General features: G+C 44.1%; 1 protein-coding gene across 2 annotated transcripts in view; it reads right to left on the bottom strand.

Moving 5' to 3' along the window:
• Nucleotides 1–7,766, bottom strand: part of LOC141110695 (tetraspanin-4-like) — a 172,477-nt gene extending 164,711 nt beyond the window's left edge. Inside the window, exon 1 of one of the 2 annotated variants that reach the window (XM_073602198.1) lies at nucleotides 7,541–7,766. The gene's annotated coding sequence lies outside the window, so the exon portion shown is untranslated. The remainder of the gene's footprint in view (nucleotides 1–7,540) is intronic. The other variant, XM_073602199.1, reaches the window with a different exon arrangement.
• Between the last annotated feature and the right edge of the window lie 5,698 nt (nucleotides 7,767–13,464).

Below are 13,464 nucleotides of genomic sequence, written 5' to 3'. Positions count from 1 at the left end.
CGGCTGCCTTGGAATTACTACAGTTTGTAAGTCAGTCAATGGCAGCTACCAACAGATGGGTGTTTAGCTTAATGGCAGGTTTCCTTTTTGAAACAAGTAAAGATAAACATAGAACAACAGATGTGCTACTTTTGGTGCGCTAATCAATGTGCACTCATAAGCAGACCTACATGAGGAAGCACAGAGGCTAAGCGGTTAGCGCTTCTGAATGGCAGCACTAGGGTCGCCGGCTCAAATCCCAACCATGAAACCTCCTGCCTGGAGTTTGCATGTTCTCCCTGTTCATGCATGGATTTCCTCCGGGTACTTCTATTGGTTGAACTAGATGGACTGGTGTCTTTTTTTAACCAGACTAACTATGTAACTTCAGTTTCCTCCCACACTCCAAAAGACATGCTGGTAGGTGAATTGGCTCCTGTCTAAATTGGCCCTAGTATGTGTATGTAAGAATGTGAATTAGGGACCTTAGATTATAAGCTCATCGAGGGCAGGGACTGATGTGAATGTATATTGACCTGCGTAAATTGACCTGTAATAAATAAATAAAAGCTCATGATATATACAAAGTATTAAAGGGGCAGAAATACTTACCTTTCCTGAAAAAAAATGCTGCTCCAGGTTTCTTTCAGTGCAGCTCATCTAATCAAAAGCTTAGGCATTTTGTTGTGGGATGTCCGCTAAAGAGTCCAGCTTTCCGAATGGTTGACCTTACCTTCAAGAATAAGTCCACTTTTGTTGTGAAAATAAATAAATAAAAAATTCTGCTCTGGGTGATCAATGTGTACATTTTTAGGATCTTTAACAAACTTTATAGCATATTCCTTTTGTTGCTCTGAAGAAATAACTGTTTTATTCTGAATGGGAGGGTCTGATGCATTATAATCAGCTGTGCACTCTGCTAGTGTTCTGATGACAAAAGCTGCAGTGTCTGTATCCCTTTAGAAGTATTTCATCTATGGGGAGTTGCCTTGGTTGCCTTATCCTGTCCTTATGATACAGTTCTTCCCACTAATATGAAGCACTATTCCTCCCACTCACACCAACAATAAGGCAACATTCCTTCCACTGACAACAACAATGAGGCACCATTCATCCTACTGAAACCAATGATTGAGCATAATTCCTCCCACTGACACCAATGATGAGGCACCATCCCCCCCACTGACACCAATGATGGGGCACTATTCCTCCCACTGAAAGCAATGATGGGGCACCATTCCTCATACTGACACCAATAAGGGGGCACTATGCCTTCCACGGACACCAACGGTGGAGCATTATTACTCCCACTGACACAAAAGATGGGGCACTATTCCTCCTCCTACTGACCAAGTGCACTATGCAGTTTTTTTCCACTCCCACTGATCACCAACCCTGAGACATTGTCCACTCATACTGGCGCTGGGCATTTTCTACTCCCACTGGCCAAAGTCCAGCCCTTCTAAAAGTTTGGAGACGACTCCACTAGAGGGTAATCAGAAGGGCACTCAGATCTTTGCTAAATGAGAACCATCAGACCTCCCAATGACTGGAAATTCTGAAAATAAAAACTGTTCTGGAAGCTGTAAACATTGTTCTCTTTTCCATGACAAAATGGGAACAAAAAAAATTAGCTGCAAAGACTTTCACTTTGTATGCAGATTGCCAAAATGTTGCTGCAGACTTTTGCCGCCTTCAAGCTCTTCTTGCCGAATTCTTAACCCCAACATCACCGATCTGTTACTGGCAACAACTTGGAATAGTTGAGTCATTAGTGCAAGTCAATCTTTGCAGCGTTTGAGCCGCAGCTAAGTGCACAGTTCATTTCAAAATAAAAATAGAAGCTTACTTATTGCGCATGTTTAAAATGTAACAATAGATGCTACAAGAAATCGATTCGCTCCCAGGTGAACCAAATGACAATTCCCTTAAAGCGTAACTAAACCCATCAATTTAACAGTTACATTCCGGCACGTGGCTGTAATGTAATTGTCACATTGGTTGTGCTCTCAACCAAACTGTCAAACCATCAAATGGCTGGTGTCATAACTGATCACATGTGCAGCATCATGACAGTTGAAGATCAAACAGAGGAAAAGATGGCAGCTTCCTTGGCTGAAAACGATAGGAGTGTTTAGTTCCGCTATAAAATGTGCACACTGATATATGTGATGGGCAGGGAACCCTATGGCCCCATTTACACCTAGGCATTCTATAGCTTGAAGCTCCAATACTCTTAACATCCAAAATCCCATGTATTTTAAAAGGTTGGAGTTCAAATATGAGCACTCAGGCACTTGAATCTCCAAGCCTGATGCTCCAAATGCTACATGGGCTACTTTTGAGGCAGAATTGGGCAATTTGGCCGTTCAAATTCGAATTCTGGAACTCCTGAAATGCATCAAGCATTTTCACGAATTAAAAAAAAAAAAATCCAAAAACTTGGCAACTCCCTCTATTGTTTTCCATTAGCTAAAACAAAGACACCTGAAGCTTGGATACACATGTGAAATGCTTGAAATATGTTTCTAAAACACTCATATTTACATACAAAAATGCTTTAAAAAAGTCCTGAAAAATCACTCTGCTCAGGTGTGAATACAGCCTGTGGGGAGGTGCAGCATGGTGCGGCGGCAGTAAACACACAGTCTAGTTGCAGAGAACAGAACTTGAATTAATATCAGAGATCAATAATTCACAAGTCACAGAAGGTAACCGCAGTGTGTAGCAGAGCAGGTCTCAGATGTGCCGACAGCTTCTGTCTTGAGGAGTAGAATGCGACCTGGCCAGTCCGTACCCAAATGGGGAGGTCTCCAGGAAGGATGGATTGTCCCTATCCTTTTCCCACTCATCAGGAACCTCTCCCTGCTGCTAATCACTGTCCCTACCAGACGGGCACTACCTACATGTGAAATGTGCACCAAGCCTGGGAGCCAGGGCCTTAAATAGGCTCTGCCTGACCCAAGATGGCTGCTAGTCACATGAGAAGGCAGCATCCAATTGGATAGCTTCCCCAGAGACCCAGGAAACCATTGAGGAACCGTGTTCCTCTCGACTTCCCCTCTGACTGCTATTTTGCTGCAATCAAGTGCCACCTGCAGTGTAAAAAAAAAGGCTGCCCCTGTCTACAATTTACAATCACAGCATCACTTACTTAGAAGCATTAGAAAAATGTGATACATCTGAAAGCTAACAAACAAGCATGCAGTGAATCAAAGTCAGAACGCCAGACTTGAATCCTTGAAGCAAGGATAAGGAAGACACTGATGGACCTTGCGCCATTGTTCTATCCTAACAGGTCCCCTTCCCTTTAAAGTGGATCTTAAGTGTGTTTATCAAAGCTTGTTTTTTTTTTTAGACATTTTAAACCAGTTAGCAGCTCCAGGCTCCTATTGCCGATACCTGAGAACAGCATCATCGGCATGAAACATTGGCATGGACAACTGGTGGGGTGTTTGCTCAAGCCAAGCCTATGACTGGTTCGCTGTTCCTGGGCTCATTGAAAGGATACATAAGAACCATTGAGAAGCTGTGCTCAGGTAGTAGCAGCTGGAGGAAGCCCAGGTCTGCTCATGGATCAGGCATGTTACAATTTATTTATCTTAGCCATTTAAGAGCTGAACTCCAAGTAAATGGCTAAATACCATAGAATTTGAGTTAGGCTGGCCATATAGATAGCTTGAATTTTGACTAAATCCTGTTAAATTGGCAGATGTTTCAGCCATGGGCCACCCTGTCAGCACTACCTGGCTTAACAAAAGTCCATTGCCAGGTGGGAAATTATAAGCGGAAAAGTAACTACATCCTATTCGATGCAATCCTGGATAGAAGCACCTAGTGAAAAACAGTTGTCTTCCATGGAAGTTCATTTGTATTGTTTATACAAAAATGTCAGATTCAGCCTACGCATTTTGGGGGGGGGGGACCCCCATTTTAGGGCTTAAGCAATAATGTGTAATGGTTTTGGCATGAAAAAATCTTTGTAGCTTTGATTAGGGCTGGATTAGGACTGAGTGTCAGTGTGACCAGATTGCAGCAAGAGTGGCTGAGCCCAGAAAAAGTCATCTGCTCTTACTGCACTGGGATTATGTCATCCCAGCCCATCAAGATGGCCTTAGATCCCGAACCCAGGAGAAGCTGGAGAGAAGATGTCACCACCAGTGAGGGAGCTCATGGATGTTCCATCACTGAAGTGGAGGTGAGCATAATTCTGCTTTAAAGTGTATCTTTTTTTTTTTTTATTTTTTTTTAAGGCTGAACTTTGGGATAAGCAAATATTGTCCAAGTACAAGAGTTACGTGCATTCTTTGTGAAACATTGCCTCTGTGCAAGAGCTTCCTGTAATAAAGACCGGTCACTGTTGCTCTCTCCTTGTGCAAGGTGACTGGTCTTGTCTCCGCCCCCTCCTGTGGTTTTCTGCAGGCAGCCTGTAGTGGGCGGGGCCTGCCGAGTCCCTCCCACAGCTCTGCTGTCTACACAGAACAGTAATGATGTCTGCTATTTTGGCAAGGTAATAACTGGATTTGTAAATCACAAAGTGGTCATATGCTTTATATCTATTGAAGAATACACGTAAATGAATATTTTTGTGCCTGGAATTTAACCTAAATTGCCCATCGGAAAAAAACAATTTTCTCTGCTGGGCTGACAAGTCAGACTTCGTCTCATCATGTCATTTAAAAGGGAGTCGCACTCCTTAGACACAAGGGTGGGGACAACTGTTCCATTCAAAAGCACTTTGCACCTCATTCTCTGCTGCACTTGGGTGAAGGAATTCACATGCTCAGTTGATGCTGGAAATTTTAAGCTAAGCATAAGGGACATGTGGATTAAATATGATGCAACATCTCACTATAGCATCTGACAGCCCCTATAGCTGCCATGTGTCCTTCTGCTTTTATCCATTGCAAAATAATGAATGGATGGGACATAATAAGCTGAATTCACAACCTTTTAAAACCAATGTGCCACAGTGATCTGCACTGTGCTTTGAAGACAGTCAGGCTCCGTTCACACCTGAGCAACGCTTCTGTGTTACATTTTAGCGCTTTTTTTGCGCATTTTTAGATCACGTTTTCGGAACGGCACCATTCATTTGAATGGGCCTTCCTCTGTTCCCAAAATGCGCTAAAGAAGCTCATGTACCAAATTTTAGCACTGAGCCAAGCACATTTTGCCATGGGCATTTTTCATGGGTTTTATGATGCATAAAATACACAGAAAAACGAGCGACTGCTACCCGTGTTTGGGATGGCATCAAGAAATCATGGCACCACAACCATGTTGGGCACCTTAGCACATTTTTCACACGTTTGCAAAAACTTGGGCAACACCACTGGTTTCTGCCTGCATTTCTGCTATGCTCAAGTGTGAATGGGACCTCAGGATGCAAGTTTGTCTGACATGCACTCAACCTTAAAGTGGAACTTGATTCCCAAAAGGGAGTTTGTTCCTTTATTATTTCCCTTTTTTGGCCTTGCCCCCACTGCCATTCTGGCTTAGGTCAGAACAGTGGTGGCCCGTCCATTGGGGGCACCGCCCCCATAATCCATGCGTCCGACCCCTAATCTACATGCAGTGCACCGGAAGCATGGATTTCAATGTTTTTTTTTTTTTTTTTTTTTTAATTTGAAGCACATGCATAGAGCCTGAGGCTCTAATTGGTTTTAAAAAAGGGTGAGCTTGGGGTGCAGAGCACTGTGCCCTGAGCCCACCCAGTTGTGTGACAATAGCGAATTAATATTTGCTATTGTCTTTCTGATTCTCCTCCCGGCCAAACAGGAAACCTGATTGGCCGAGGGGAGAATCAATCGTATTGGCCACCGAGGGAAGGAGGAGGGAAGCCGCCGTGAAGCCGGAGGCGCAGGGTGAAGCCTAGAGCCTAGTCTCGGGAGGGGCACTGCCAGAAAATACTTTTTTGGGGGTAAATTTAACAGGGAAATGGCTGGTGTTAGCGCTTCAATCATCACGGCACCATGGTTGTTATGGTGTCAGGATGCTTGAAGCGCATTATTACTATTATTACATTGTTATAAAAAACGAAATGGCTCAACTCACCATAGAATCAGTGGGAGCCCGAGCGTGTCACTTGCCACACGTTGCGGATTGTCACTTGCCACGTTGCTTGTCACTAGATGCGAATTGTCACTTGCCACGTCCCATGCCACACGTTGCAGATTGTCACTTGCCACGTCCCATGCCACACGTTGCAGATTGTCACTTGCCACGTCCCATGCCACACGTTGCAGATTGTCACTTGCCACGTCCCATGCCACACGTTGCTGATTGTCACTTGCCTGCTATAATTGTCTCTTGCTGTGTCCCAGAGTCAGGCTTATTCAACTGGTGACCCCCTGTGTCCAAATCACGCTCTGATTGGCTGGCCGCTGCCCCCTGTGTCCTGTGACAGTGAATTAACTCATCTCCCAGGACAGCACTGAACGCAAGCCACGACCGCCCCTTCGACAAGCACCACCTACCCGAGCCGCCACGGGCTGAGCGCTGAGTGTCGGCCCAGCCTGCACTGACATCAGTGCTGGGCAGGGAGGAATGGGCTGGCTGCTGCCGCTGGGAGAGCGGAGAGAGAGAGCAGAGCGCACAAAGGGCTCATCCTGAGCGGACGTGTCAGCGCTGCATCCCGCCCCAGGGGCAGCAGAAAGATGATGTAATCTCTCTGCTGCCGCGGCTGCCTGCACACTGCACACTGAAGGCGGAACTGCAGGGATGCAGGGCGGGCGCTGGGCAGTGAGAGATGATGTTATCTCTCTGCTCCCCCATCCGCTGGCTCCCTGACTGGTCAGCAGCCGCTCATACACTGTCATGAGCCGCACAGCTGCTCACCAATGGAGCCGCCCGTGCTCTCAGCCACGGAGCCGCCCGCCCGGCTCTCTCACCCGTGGCGACGCCTGCCCGCCCACTCACTCACCCACATTCTCGGAGGGGGCAATTGCCCCGTTGCCCCCCCGGATCCGCCCCTGCGCCAAGGAGGAGATGCAGGATGGAGCCGAAGCTGCTAGATGGGGTAAGTGCGGGGCTGGTGGGGGGACAGGCGAATGACCAATGGACGGACAGACTGGAAGGTATCTTGTTTGTCACCCCCCCCCTAAAATATACAGCACCAGCTGCCACTGGGTCAGGATGACATGTCCCTGGTCCTGCAGCCTCTGCAACCTGGAAGGCGCAGCCGGATGAAGAGGAGTAGCACTTTAAGCTTGTCATATATTACTAGAATTTAATTAAAAATATTCATTTTCAAAGTTCGATTTTCTAATCTTTAGTGGACATTCATTTTCGAAAGCAGTGATGAGAAGATCAGAAGGAGCAGGATAGAAAAATTTTCCCGGACGAACAAATTTCTAAGTGGTTTTCTTTAGTGAAATTACAATTATTCCAAAACTGAAAGCAAATAAAAATTTTAAGTGCTTTTCGAATGACATTCGTCAGGTCTCTGTTCACATTATCGAATATACTAATGAGATTTTTTTTTTTTTTTTTACGAATGTTCGTACGCAAATCTACCATTACATAGCCAGGAATCTTTACAAGATACGTATTCGCTTACCTCTGTATAAGACGAGCCAGGAAATCAGTGGACAAAGGGACGTTGAATGCCGGTAAGGCGATAGGAAGTTATTTCGGTTGCTTCGTGCTTCTTCCCAGCAGCTTGAACTGAACAGAAATTCCCTTTCAGCTCCAAAGCCCTTCCAGCCTTCCTGCTGTCAGCTCAGCAAAGTGTGTGCGAGAACAGGAGAGCGTTGGTATAAGGGGGGGCTGGTCATGGAGCCGGTCACATGACTGGGGGTTTGGTAGGTGAGGGTCCTCCAGGAGGAAATGGGTGGGGTCTGGGACTCTTTTGGGGGCAGTGTGAGGGGTGCAGTATAACTCGAACAATATGTGTGTCAGAGGCTATTTTTAATGTGACTTAAAAAAAAAAAAAGTTTTCCTCGAACTTTTCCACTTCACTGTGAAAGAATTTCTGTTTGGCTGTTTGCAATAACAACCTTTTCTCCCCACTTGAACGCCGTTCAAAACTTTCCGAAGTCTCAGACACCAGAGGAGAGTCCCTGGAGTTTTGGCTTTTTAAAGTTTTGAATTACCATTTTAAAAAAAGTCTTTGGATGCCTTTCAGGCGAGCGTGACTTCATTCCTTTTTTATGTTTTGGGATTTAATACGCAGGAAGAATTTGGAAATATGTTTGTGTTGTCTATAAACCGCTTATGCTCACTTGGTGGTGACAATGAATAATTAATTTTTATTTTATATATGTGTAATATATATATATATATATATATATATATATATATATATATATATATATATATATATATATATATATATATATATAATATATATATATAATTTTATTTTTTTTAAATTTTTTTTTTCTTTTTATATAGTGAATAGTGTTCATATCCATTCTGGGAAGAAAATGTACGAGCCTGTTCACACCAGAATGCGGTGGGGGAAACCGTACGCATTTTCTGCACTGCATTCAAAATGCACTGCACTTGCAATCTGCTGCAGGTGTCAGTGGTAACTTAGGACACCCCAAAATGCAGTGCGTTTGCCCACATCAGATTGCATGGTACATCAGTATGATGCGATCTGATTGCTGTGCATTTTGTAAAATAATGCATGCGCTACATTTGGTGCAGTCAAGCGTGATTTCAGCCCATTCAAATGAATAGGCTGCAATCGCACTGCACCTGGATCACATGTGAAATCACACAGGAACACACAGCACGTTCCTGTGTGATTCATTGTGTGAACCGTCCCTAAGCCCAGGTTCACACTAGAATGTGCATTTCCCGCACTGGATTCAAAATGCACTGCCCTTGCGATCTGCAGCGGGTGTCAGTGCAAAGCTATTGACACCCCAAAAGCCGGTCGCAAATGCAGTAGGATCCAGTTGCAGTGCAGTTCCAAAATTGGTGCATGCATGATTACGGTGCGATGCGGTGCGATTTGAGCCCATTCAAATTGAAAGTGCATAAATCGCACCGCACTGAATTGCATGTGAATTGAACAGGAATGCGATTCTTGTGCAATTCATAAGTGGTTCATAGTGTGAACCGAGACTAAATCCATGAGTCATTAAATCATTAAATCACACAGAATACCCAGCTATACAGTGACAACCAAAACATACTTTTGCGATTTGATGCGTTGTAGTGATGGGTGTGTCAATCAAAACCAAAGAAAATTCCCAGCTCAACTTACCAACCAGCCTTCAAATTATCCTGTCTTATGCACCGTACACACGAGCGGAATGTTACATAGTTACATAGTTACATAGTAGGTGAGGTTGAAAAAAGACACAAGTCCATCAAGTCCAACCTATGTGTGTGATTATGTGTCAGTATTTCATTACATATCCCTGTATGTTGCAGTCATTCAGGTGATTATCTAATAGTTTCTTGAAGCTATCAATGCTCCCCGCTGAGACCACCACCTGTGGAAGGGAATTCCACATCCTTGCCGCTTTTACAGTAAAGAACCCTCTACGTAGTTTAAGGTTAAACCTCTTTTCTTCTATAATTGTAATGAGTGGCCACGAGTCTTATTAAACTCTCTTCTGCGAAAAAGTTTTATCCCTATTGTAGGGTCACCAGTACAGTATTTGTAAATTGAAATCATATCCCCTCTCAAGCGTCTCTTCTCCAGAGAGAATAAGTTCAGAGCTCGCAACCTTTCCTCATAACTAAGATCCTCCAGACCCTTTATTAGCTTTGTTGCCCTTCTTTGTACTCGCTCCATTTCCAGTACATCCCTCCTGAGGACTGGTGCCCAGAACTGGACAGCATACTCCAGGTGCGGCCGGACCAGAGTCTTGTAGAGCGGGAGAATTATCGTTTTATCTCTGGAGTTGATCCCCTTTTAATGCATGCCAATATTCTGTTTGCTTTATTAGCAGCAGCTTGGCATTGCATGCCATTGCTGAGCCTATCATCTACTAGGACCCCCAGGTCCTTTTCCATCCTAGATTCCCCCAGAGGTTCTCCCCCCAGTGTATAGATTGCATTCATATTTTTGCCACCCAAATGCATTATTTTACATTTTTCTACATTGAACCTCATTTGCCATGTAGTCGCCCACCCCATTAATTTGTTCAGGTCTTTTTGCAAGATTTCCACATCCTGCGGAGAAGTTATTGCCCTGCTTAGCTTAGTATCGTCTGCAAATACAGAGATTGAACTGTTTATCCCATCCACCAGGTCGTTTATGAACAAATTAAATAGGATTGGTCCCAGCACAGAACCCTGGGGAACCCCACTACCTACCCCTGACCATTCTGAGTACTCCCCATTTATCACCACCCTCTGAACACGCCCTTGTAGCCAGTTTTCAATCCATGTACTCACCCTATGGTCCATGTCAACGCACCTTATTTTGTACAGTAAACGTTTATGGGGAACTGTGTCAAATGCTTTTGCAAAATCCAGATACACCACGTCTACGGGCCTTCCTTTATCTAGATGGCAACTCACCTCCTCAAATGTCCATCAGAAAAAGTCGGATGGGAGCTTTTCATTGTATTTTCTGACCATGTGTATGCCCCATCTGACTTTTCACCTCGAAAATTCTGACGGACTTAGATAGTGAGCATGTTCTAAATTTTTCCAACGGAACTAATTCCTATCAGGAAACCCGCTCGTCTGTATGCTGTTCCGACGTACCAAAAACGACGCATGCTCTGAAGCAAATACGAGACGGAAGCTATTGGCTATTGAACTTCCTTTTTCTAGTACCGTCGTACGTGTTGTACGTCACATCGTTCTGGACGGTCGGACTTTGGTGTGACCGTGTGTATGCAAGACCGCTTGAGCGGAATTTCGTCGGAGTTCCGTCGGAGAAACCTTCGGAGTCTATTCCGACGGCAAAACCGATGGTGTGTACGCGGCATAACAGTATGCGTTAAAAACAGGGATTCAGTTTGCACACATTTGCAAATACACGTGTAAGCTGCAGAGCCACTTCACGGTACCCTAGTATTATCTGCAGTCCTGACTCCAAATTTTGAGAGCCTCCATAGAAGAAGCACATGCATTATAATGGATAGGCAGAGGGCAAGTGAGCCTGGAGGGAGCCCATCTCTCCTTAAAGGCACAGGGGCGCACTAGACACCCAGCACTCAGATAAATACTGTTACTTCATTCTCTGTGAATGAACAGTATTTATCTGATATATATGGTTACTTGTCTAGTAGATGAGATTCCACGTTTTTCCCGAAGAAGCCTTACGGCGAAACATGTAGAATATAAGCGTGGAAAAAGCAATTTAACACCACAAGGGCGTGTTCCTTTTTTACACAATTGGACGCGGATGTATTGTATTTATGGTTTTTAAACCATTCCTACGTAATTGAATAAAACGTATATTTTTAAAGTACTTACGATGCCAGAGTCTGCACCTGAAGCCGATTGAAGATTTGGCTTGGGTGAGGACATCGCTGGATCCCTGGACAGGTAAGTATCCTTATATTAAAAGTCAGCAGCTACAGTATTTGTAGCTGCTGACTTTTGATTTTTATGGGAGAGCCTGGAGCTCCTCTTTAACACACATTAAAGCAGAACTCCAGCCAAAACTAACAAGATAAAAATGAATAGTCTATTAATCCCTTCCCAATAAATAGCAAAAAACACACTTCTCCAGGTAAGTCCACCCTAAATTGCCCCAAAACCATACAATCGGGTGCAGATCCAGTTTGTAGCCATCAGATACTCCATAAATATGAATCCATAGTAAAAACATCACAGCTTGAACTGGCAGGGAACAAGATGCTAATGCGTTTCACGAAATAGGAGCTTAGTCATAACATATGACTAAGCTCCTGTTACATGAAACGCGTTAACATCGTGTTCCCTGCCTGTTTGAGCTGTAATATTTTTTACTTTGGATTTTTAGCAAACTTTGTTGAATTTCCTGCCAATTGGAGTGCAGTCAACCTCCTTGTATATTCCTGTATTAATCCCTTCACATCCTGCCCCGGCGTCCCTTTAATAGGGTCTGTACACCGGGAGAGAGGGAAGGCTCATCCAATTTTGTGATCACTGACTGTCATAGTTGTCAAATGATTGGGAGCCCATCCCACTGACACCCAATCATTAGTACGGTCCAAGAGTCACTGTGCTGGGAGGAGGCAGTGAGCAGGGACTCAGCACAGAAAGCTCTGTCGCCCATGAACGCATATGTGCGGCGTGCAGGCGTTAAAGCCCACCCTCTTTTCCACCACAGATATGGATTACACGGGCAGCAAGAGGTTATAAGATTAAACAAAAAAAACAGCTTTAGCTGCAATATTCACCTTCAATCAAGATTTCCCCTGCAGTATTTCTTTTCCACCACTAGATGTCCTCAGTCTGATAACGAACATCATTCAACCCACTTCCTCTAAGTCAAACTGGACAGCGAAAGAAGCAGCAGAACAGTGATGAGCTCACCTCTCTGTTACTATGCTCTCTCCTCCTATCAGCATGCTTCTGTCAGCATATGAATTGATTAGCTCCTTGTGCTGCTTCTTCCTCTCACACTCCACCTCTGCTGTTAAAGAACTGCAAGAGTCTATCAGGTCAAATTTATGTACTTAACTGCTTGCATTAAGAAAAAAAAAAAAAAAAAACAATAATGTATTAATGAATATAGAGCTGCATTATTATGTGTCTTGCAGAATGCATAACAAAGTAGGGCTTATTTTTATTTTTTGCAGAGCTGGTGCATTGAGGTGCCATTCTAAATAAATGACCTAGTGATTTTTGGTCCTTTGTGGTGCATTGACAGCCAATTCAAACTAACGCCATGTAAACATGTGTATGTATGTATTTTTGGATGCACGTATATGTACACATATGTATAGGTATGTTATCTGTAAAGTTCTGTGATTATTAAGCAGGCCATAGACAAAATGAAAACTGAACGAAAATTCTTGGTTGTTTGTTTTTTGCATCATTAGTGTGCCAGCTGCGACATGCAATTTCCATGCTGCAGTGCTTAAACAAACATGTCGGATTTTGTTTGGAAGCATGAAACAATGAGGGCACAATTATATGCGTCGTTTTAGTTTTTCAATCAACAGAACGTTATGTTTTCGACTCGAATTTTATCAGTCACAATTACATTTTCATTATATTATGTTCTGTTGTAGCCCTGAAAAAGGGGGCGTTCCTTTGACCCCTGAAACGTGTCGGTTGTTTTTATAGTACAATACCAATACATGAATTTGGACTCTTATCTTTCGGTCTGGCGCTCCTACCTTTTATGCAGATTTCACTCAAACTAACTGGCTGGCTTAATGCATGACATAATATGCATATTAAACTAGCACTAAACGCACCGCAATGTACCTGTCACGGTGCTTAGGCCCCTTTCACACTGGGGCGGGGGCGTTGTCGGCGGTAAAGCGCCGGCCGCTATTGTAAGCGGCGCTTTACCGTCGGTATTGGGCCGCTAGTGGGACGGTTTTACACCCCTGCTAGCGGCCGAGAAGG

The sequence above is a fragment of the Aquarana catesbeiana genome, linkage group LG10, assembly GCF_042186555.1.
Source record: "Aquarana catesbeiana isolate 2022-GZ linkage group LG10, ASM4218655v1, whole genome shotgun sequence".
Classification (NCBI taxonomy): Eukaryota; Metazoa; Chordata; class Amphibia; order Anura; family Ranidae; genus Aquarana; species Aquarana catesbeiana.
Note: the sequence above shows the minus strand (reverse complement) of the source record. Positions and strands in the feature narration are given on the sequence as shown.